Source organism: Girardinichthys multiradiatus, chromosome 3 (assembly GCF_021462225.1).
Source record: "Girardinichthys multiradiatus isolate DD_20200921_A chromosome 3, DD_fGirMul_XY1, whole genome shotgun sequence".
In the NCBI taxonomy this organism is placed as follows: domain Eukaryota; kingdom Metazoa; phylum Chordata; class Actinopteri; order Cyprinodontiformes; family Goodeidae; genus Girardinichthys; species Girardinichthys multiradiatus.
The window spans coordinates 34,945,247-34,953,961 of NC_061796.1; positions in this window are offsets into that span (position 1 = coordinate 34,945,247).

The window sequence follows — 8,715 nt, forward strand, 5'->3', positions numbered from 1 at the left end:
ATTAAAGCAAAGTCCTCAGCAAGACTAGTACTCAAACCTAGACAATCCCCATACAATTATTACTTGTCAAAAGTGTTGCCACATGCACAATCAATAAAGGGATCATTATCCAGTCCAAAATGTTTCAAGTAAAGGCTTAAACCATCATGTTTGGGTATTTTTCATGAATTCAGCACATGAACATTTCAAAAACCAGACAATTGACAGAGAATAATTATGATGTTTACTGGAAATGTAATGGAAAGACTCAGATGAAGCAGCATAGTCTACATGTTTAATAAGCTGTCCATGGGAATTGTCTAAAGAAGAGATTAGTTTGAAGTGCTGAGTTATGTAAATTATAAGATATTTTTTTCCTACTTGTAGGTGAAGTGATAGCAGCCAAAGGGAATTAACATGGATCAGAAACTGACTCATTTTAGGGGTGGTGGACTGAATCTTGGGAAGCTGATAACTACAGCTTGCAGTTACACGTTAGGCTCAGATGTACAATACTTTGATCAAGGTGTTTTTTCAAGCCAGTTGTGGCATTGAAATTAGCGGAAAACACAATATAGCAAACAGTTTATGCTGTGGACATAAGAGAGCAGAGAGGTAAATTAAGGATCCCACAGAGTCGGGTATACAGTGAGGCGTGGACTCTGCCTGCGCTGTCTGTGGACTTTTGAGGTTTCATAGTCGAGCGTACTAATTTCCTACATTTCTGATGAGAAATTTCTACATTTCCCACACTTTCTGCAATGGCGTCATTGGACAAGGAAGAAATAAGGTGGAATATCAAGCCATTAAATCAGTCTAAGAACAAAGAAGTGGAATACACCTGTCAGTGTGGCGCAGAGAATGACAGTATCATTGCATGTCCTAGCGACTGGTTGCTCAGAGCAGTGTGTCACATTTAAAACAGTTCAGTGTGGAGACACGTGTTTATGCGGGCATGTCTGGCAGATGTCTGCTTTCAGTCTGCATTGAGTCAAAGCTGCCATCCGCGGAGTCAAGTATGCATGTGGGAGCCTTTGCCGTAATGGGAGATGGACAATCTGGCAATGACTGGCTGTCTTGTTGGTCCTCTTAAGGAGCAGATGAGATTAAGATGAGAGAAGCTGCACAGCAGGGATGGTTCCACCCTCAGGAGAGGCCAGTGAGCTCCAAAAGAGAGGAGAGAGTGGAAAATGTTTTAAAATAGTGCTTTTTCAACTTCCTGTGGCAGCAAGCTGTAATACATTATTTATTCTTGATTGTTTGCTCACACAAACAACAACTGGAGATTTAGGTTTCAGTTGAGTTATTTTTTAATTTCTGTGCTTCTCTTCAAGACAGCTACAGCTAACAACATTTGTGTTAGTATCTCTGCTTGTAAATTACACAACATCTTTTGCAGCTGCTTAAATAAGGATTTTGTGGGGTTTTGTTGGGTCATCCTAAGCAGCCCCTGTTTGTCAGCACCAATGTCTCATGTTGTGCAGCTGGTCTTCTGAGAAGAAAACTGTTAAAGATGCAAAACAATTTGCCCTCTAAGATCCAGTGACTCAGCTTTTATCATAATCTCGTCAAATGACAACGTGTTGCTCAAGATATTTGTTGTTTTTTCTCTTATTTTAAAATCCACTGTTTAATTGACAAATGCATAACATTAATTACCCTGCTTTAATCGTGGAGTGAGTGACCTCAAACAGGCAACTTCACAGATTACATTAATTGATTGATTGATTTTTTTCTGCTTTACAAAGCATCACTATTACCACTTTTCAGGCTTAATTAAAGACAGTGAGTTTAACAAAATATTCAACGATCCACCAAGCTTGAAAAACCTTACACCATTTGTCAGCTTTGCTATAAATTGACAGGATTTATTACCTTGGAATCTTTGTAGTACTTGACCTTTAACATTGCCTTATGGCTGTTTTTATTTGTTTCTGTGGATAAACGTGAGCATATCTGTTGTTGCTCTTTCACCCTCCTTCACTTTTCTTCTCTCTTCTCACACTCCCACCTCTGCCAATTTTGTCATAACACAACTTGTGGCTCAGCGAGGCCACAGAAAAAAGAGGGAGGGTGAGATAAAGAAGCAGACACACCTGTTTCTTATTCTGTAGCTCATCGCTTCTGACAGCGCAGGCAGGCCGGTGAGTAAGCACAGTGCAGGAGAGCCACTGAAAATATGTTACAGAGAGTATAAACAGACTCCAAGTGCTAAGGCCTACATGAGCCATATATAGTTCATAAATTAAGCACAACCTGACCTCTGCCTCTATATTTTCTATTGTGCAAAAGCAGCTTTTATGCTTCCAGCAAAACTGTAACGTGATATTTTTTTGATGATAATTATTTAAAATGTGAAACTGTACAATACAAATTCAGCATAGGCTTAAAAGGGTGAATGGTTTAAAAAAATCTAATACCTTTATGCAGAAGAATGTTATTTCTCACAATAGTAATCCCAGTTTCTGCAGTTACTTCTAAGCAAGACGTCACGCTGCATTAAGGATGCTCCCAGACTGGAGCCATGGTCATGCTCTGCCACATCTGTTTTTTATTTATTGACCTCTGCCCTCCCAGCCCTGACACAAGGAAGCCACGCTTCCTGCTGCAACGGACGGACCGCAACCACTACCTTGTTTGACGCCATCTCTACCCCCTGTAAGACCTAAGCTCCATACCTCTATATTTGCAACAGTGAGGTTATGGTTGGTTGATGTAACAGGTGTCTAATTCCTCACTAGATTCATGGTGCCAGTCAGCTATTTAAGACCCTGTTAACTTAAGGTGATAATCTAGCAAAGACTGTGAAACATCACGTACAAGGAGATGGCAGAGATGACAGCTGCATATCATTGGAAATAAATAGGTTTATCACAATCCATCTGCAGAGATCATGTTTTTAAGAAATAAGAAATAAACATGAACATCTCCAAGAATCTGAAAGCCTTAGATCAGCAATCTTTCTTTTGGTATTTTGTGGTCATTATTAATTTACTGTAGGTTAAAACTAAATAATTAAATAACATTGTCAGTGCAAACCTAGTGTATTGACAAAAATGTTAACACTATAGACTATTCCACTAACTACCAGAGGCACATCCAGAATGTTTTGATGGTGGTTACTAAATTATCCAAGGGTGGAACATCAAAACCAAAGATCCAAAAAAATTTAGAAGTTTTATGATGTTGTGGTCATATACAAATCATTATGACCACTGACAGATGAAGTTAATACCACTGGTTATCTTATCATAATTTTACCTGTTAGAAGATGAGATATATTTGTCAGCAAGTAATCATTTTTTTTCTCAGAGTTGATGGGAAATTGTGATGGCTGGGCAACTGGGTTTGAACATCTCCACACCACATCTTTTGTAGGTTCATCCCAGTCGGCAGTGGTCAGTATTAATAAAAAATGAGCAATCATGAAATGGCTACACGGTCGTTGGTGAACAAGGCTTACTGAGGCATGTAAAGAGCAAAGCCTGGCCAATATGTTCTGATCCAAAAGACAAGCTACTGTTGCTGAAGAGGTTAATGGTTGTTCTGATAGAAAGGTCTCAGAATACACAGTGCATCGCAGGTTGTTGCATTTGGGGCTGCTAGGCTGCACACCAGTCAGGAAGTGCAATTCATGGAGGCCCCACCTAACAATTTACAGGACTTAAAGGATCTCCTGTATACATCTTTGTGCCACAGGATACCTTTAGGAGTCTTCTGGAGTCTAGGCCTTGACAGGTTAGGATTGGCTTGGCACCAAAAAAGGGACATAGTTATAGGGGCTTTTGGCTACAATGTTATGCCTATCAGTGTGCATAAGAGGGTGGAGGCAGAACGGGGAATGATTTACAAGTGGAAAGCTACAAAGAACAAAGAATGTTGCAACTTATTAAAATACTCACTCTCATATCTTCACTTTATCTTAATGGAGATATTATGCATATCTGCCTGGGAGGTTTAATGGTGTGTCTGATAAATTACATAAAACATCCTGTTTGTGTTTGAAAAGTTTTGTATAAACGGAAACATGACACCATAAAAAGTTAAGACTGTATTAAATACAGGGATATCTAAAAGGTTTTCCTTCTCACAATACTTTCTCTAACTAACACTGCTTAAGCACATGAATAACCACAAATGTCATTTTAGGATATAATAGATTTACAAGACTGCGAAATATCTCTCTTTACTTCTTGCGTTCACTCGCAAACTCAAATAAGTCTTCACAATGAAAACAGTAAAAACGCACACACACACACACACACACACACACACACACACACACACACACACACACACACACACACACTCTTGTTTTGCTATAAGTAGGGAGGACCATGTGTTGACTTCCATTGATTTTCAGTCATTTTCAACCCTTTCTATGCCCTAACCCTGACAATAACCCTAAACCTAACCATTACCAGTGCATGGCTAACCCTAACCTTAACCTAAAGTCAATTCACACATTAGTCCTAAACCTAACCGTTAGCAAAATAGGTTGTGAGGACCAGCAAAATGTCCTCACTTTGGTACAAACTGTCCTCAATTTGATGGTGAAATCGGGAAAATGGTTCTCATTGTGATGCCAAGACAGGAACACACACACACACACACACAGGCTTTGGGATTATTGGCACTTCAAAGGGCGGAAACCCCTCTTGGGCCAGTTTCCTGCCCCATCCCACCTTGGACCATCTGCTGGCATGGCCTTGCCTGATGAGCGGGCTTTGGGATCCATGTGGTGCCTATTTGGAGGCACATAGGTAATCATCTGAGGTACCCTCTCATGGTGCTGCACTTTGTCTTTAGTTAAGTAAGTTCAACAGTGAGAGGGCTTATGTCATTTTAGCTCAAATTTGATAAAGAAGTTGTTAATGTTGATATAAAGATAAGACCTGCGTTTAATTATGTAAGTAGTCTGTTTTTTTCTGGGTTTAAATCTTTTCTCCAACCTTATTCAAACTTTTTTCTTTTCCTAAATATAGGTGTCACAAAAATAGTTTGTAATCAGGCAGAAATAAACACATTGCAGAGATCTTGCAGTGAGCTTATTGTTTATTTATTTTAACTTTGTGAAGGTCTTAAGTTGAAAGAAAATCGTTCCCAGCCTCTCCACTGAATAATTTCATTGTATTTTCAACTTGAAAACCTGCTGCATTATGTAACCTTTCAATTTACTTTTAAATATAATTTTTTAATATATAAGAACTGAAAAGTTGCTATTTTGCAACAAGAATCTGTTTCATGTTTTACTGAATACAAGTTGCTGCTCACCCACCTCTGATAGTTATTGTCAGATAATAGTGTTCATAGTGTGTCAAGTATAGTTTCATTTTCTAAAATAAGCCAATCTAGAATGGAATCAACTACAGGAGTTCTGCGTTGATAAAGCTTTACTGTCCTTAGTCATCGAGTATGAGGTCTGACTATCCTGTTAAAAAAGGAGTGTCTTTTAAGAGATCAATGGTGCGTTCAACCAGTTGCATGTAAGTAATCGTACAGACGTCATACGTTTTTATTGACAAACTTTCTCTTCTTTGACACAGAATTTGATAGTTTGCTTACACAACCTGCAGAAACATGGTCTCAATATCCCTGCAATAACCCTCAAATATGTCTGTGCAGAGTCAATAGATAATAATCCACTTCCATATGACACTATTGATTAAACTTCATGGGCCTCAAACTGAGATTTATCCAGACTGCTTGAATCGGCTATGCAGTATTTTGCAGTGTAAATCTGAAAAGATCAAAGTTCATTGGAATTTGCACCCAAATGTCGTGTGAAACAAAACAGTCAGCCATGCTCAATCAATGGGTGTTGTTCATGTCAATCCTTTGCCATTTATTTGGCTACTTAAAGGAGCCATCTGCCTCTGGATGTTTCATACTGACTGTGCATCATTTTGTACCTGCTTTCAAAAGTGGTGAATGAAAAATTTTTTTTATAATCTGCTCATTGTTTATATTAAGGAAATTGGGTTTTATTTTTTTTAAAGATATTTTTTAGGCACTAGTGGCCTTTATTTTTTTGACAGTAGGCAGACAGGAAAGAGGGGTAGAGAGAGGGGGAGACATTTGGCAAATGTCACCAGGTCCAGGACCCGAACCCGGGACGGCCACTTCGAGGGCTGTAGCCTCTGTACATGGTCGCCATCTTAAGCCCTGCACCATCAGCACCACACCGGAAATTGGATTTTATGACAACAATAAATATTATCTAATAGAAATAGTCATTTGAGCTAGGGTCACATTTGCTCATAATATTAAATTAGAAACAGGATTAATGGAAATTGGGTGCAATATAAATCTTCTGTATTAATTTTACATATTAACAATTAATTTACAATGTATGTATGATTTAAGCATTATTTTTCCATCGATTCATTGAAATAAACCGAGATACAATCACTAAGTACATTCATTAAAATGACCAGCTTACTGGAAGTAAGTTGGAATAAAATGGTGGACTGACCCAGGGCTTCTATTTTTATTTGAAGGCTCTTTTTTCAGAGTTATCTCAACTGCACTAATAAATATTTACTTAAGTCCTGCATGGTCGTTGTTTCCTGTCGTCTTTGGCTTTCTTCTCACATTTCGTGGCTAAAGGCCGAACCGTTGACCTCAACATCCTTACACTGCAGTGTCCTGCACTGTTTGTTTTGCCCTTTGTGCTGGCCTCCAACCCTCTCCCGACCACTCTTCTGTCAGATACAACAGCCTTTGTTTAGGGTTTACATCTGCTGGAGGAACCCTGAATCCTGGCATTGTTTGATTTTAATGGCTGCAGGCTTTCTCTAAGACAAAAAAAGAAAAGGCCATGTTCATAAAATCTTGAACGTGTCAAAATTGCTGACCCTGCCCAAGACCAGTTGTTTGGATGTACATGAAGCCTTGTTTTGATTAAGCTTCAACATGCCACTGGTCTGATGGATGAGGCCTAAATCCTAGCTGGATGTAAAATCCAGGGATGTATATCTCAGCCATCTGCTGGCATTTCTCTGCAGCTGGGTTCAGTTGTACTGTTTGCTTAAGAGGACAGCCGCAATGCGTAAGATCTGAAGGGCACAATTGTTAGGGGAACAGTATCACCAAATATTGAGGATGAAGCTTTGTGTAATAACAGTAGCACATTCTCAAGGTAATTCCTGCTGGCTCAGGAATTCATAACCTCTGGCAGCACATCTTTACAATGTTAGAACCATCCTGGACTCTGATAGGTGTCACCAGAGAAGGAGCCAGTATTATGAGAAGAATGCTGTCCTGAGAACTGAGAGGTCAGATCAGCCTGAAAATCTCAACATAGAGTTTCTCCATACAGTTGCATTGGATTCAGTCATTATCTCTTTGGGTTACTGCTAAGACATTTGTGCAGCATTTGCATAATTTATAAAGCAGTAGCACATATGTGCAGATATCTCAGAATTGTGATGCTAATGCCACTGAAATTATCAGCATGTCCAAAAAAATGTGTTCCAACCTGGCTTAATTTTAGACCAAAATATCAATGCCACTGATTCTCAAAGTTTGGGTTAGAACGACCCCACTTGAGGTCCTGGATCAACAAGTATCTTGAGATCCTCTACAGAAATCAAACCTAACTACAAAAATGATAATGGTAAAGTTATATTGTTATATTGTTTAAAAACATCACTTAGAACTAAACAAAGCCAAATACATAGGTTGTTGTTGGTGTTTGTATTATTATTGTACCCATGGGTAATTGATTTTGTAGAAATGTTTATATGCTCAACCAGTGGCTTGAGTATATAATTATATCATAGCATACTAGTTCAACATTTTTGGACAACAAACAGCCCCACAGTTTTCAGCAAGCACATTGTAACAGTAAGTCAAAATATAACTTAGGCAAATATGCTAAGAGCCTAACAGTATCCTCACAGGACATTAAAAATGCAAAGTAGACAGGAAATAGTGTGACAGGAGTATTAACCAAGATACTGACAATGAGTCACAGGGCAATGTCTTCTATATTATTTATATATTGTATACCTTAAGAAAATCCTGTTGTTTAAATTCACCTATTAAAACAAAACTAAAACATAAACAGTTGTTGCATTTGACTTTGTAATAATGATATTGCAAATTCACATGAATAAATGCAAATTCTAATTCTTTAACAAAAATTTGTATGCTGTTTTCCATCATTTAAGGCTGCTATCGGTGCTAGAGCAGAATCTGCCAAATTGCAGCGTGGCTTTGAGTGAAATGTTTTGAGTGTGGTGCAGAAATCTGTTTTGTTTTCAACTGCAATTAGTTAAACTTTTTTTTTTTCTAAAATACTTTAATATGTTGCTGTTTTACCGACATTATTTCAATAAATGACTGTGTGTAAATTTGTTTAGTTGTATGTAAACTTTAGGAAATATGTTACATTAAAGTTACCTCCCTGTTGTATCATTTTTACCACATACGTTTGCAGTAATATGACCATTGAATTATTTTATTGCAGAAACAAGCTGCTTAAAAAAAACTATAAATTTACCATGAAAAGTAGAATCTGTCACTCTGGCACAGAAAATATCTAGACTCTTATCTCAATTGAACGAGGGCTTTAAAATCTGAAAAGACACCTTAAGCTATGTTCCCAAGTCAAAGAGATCAGGTGAAATTAAAATAGTTTACACATGTACCTCTGCTTTCTGGTGATAAATGTCTCCTGTTTTTACCTAATTAGCAACACTGTGCACATTGGTTATCTTGGAGAGATGGCTT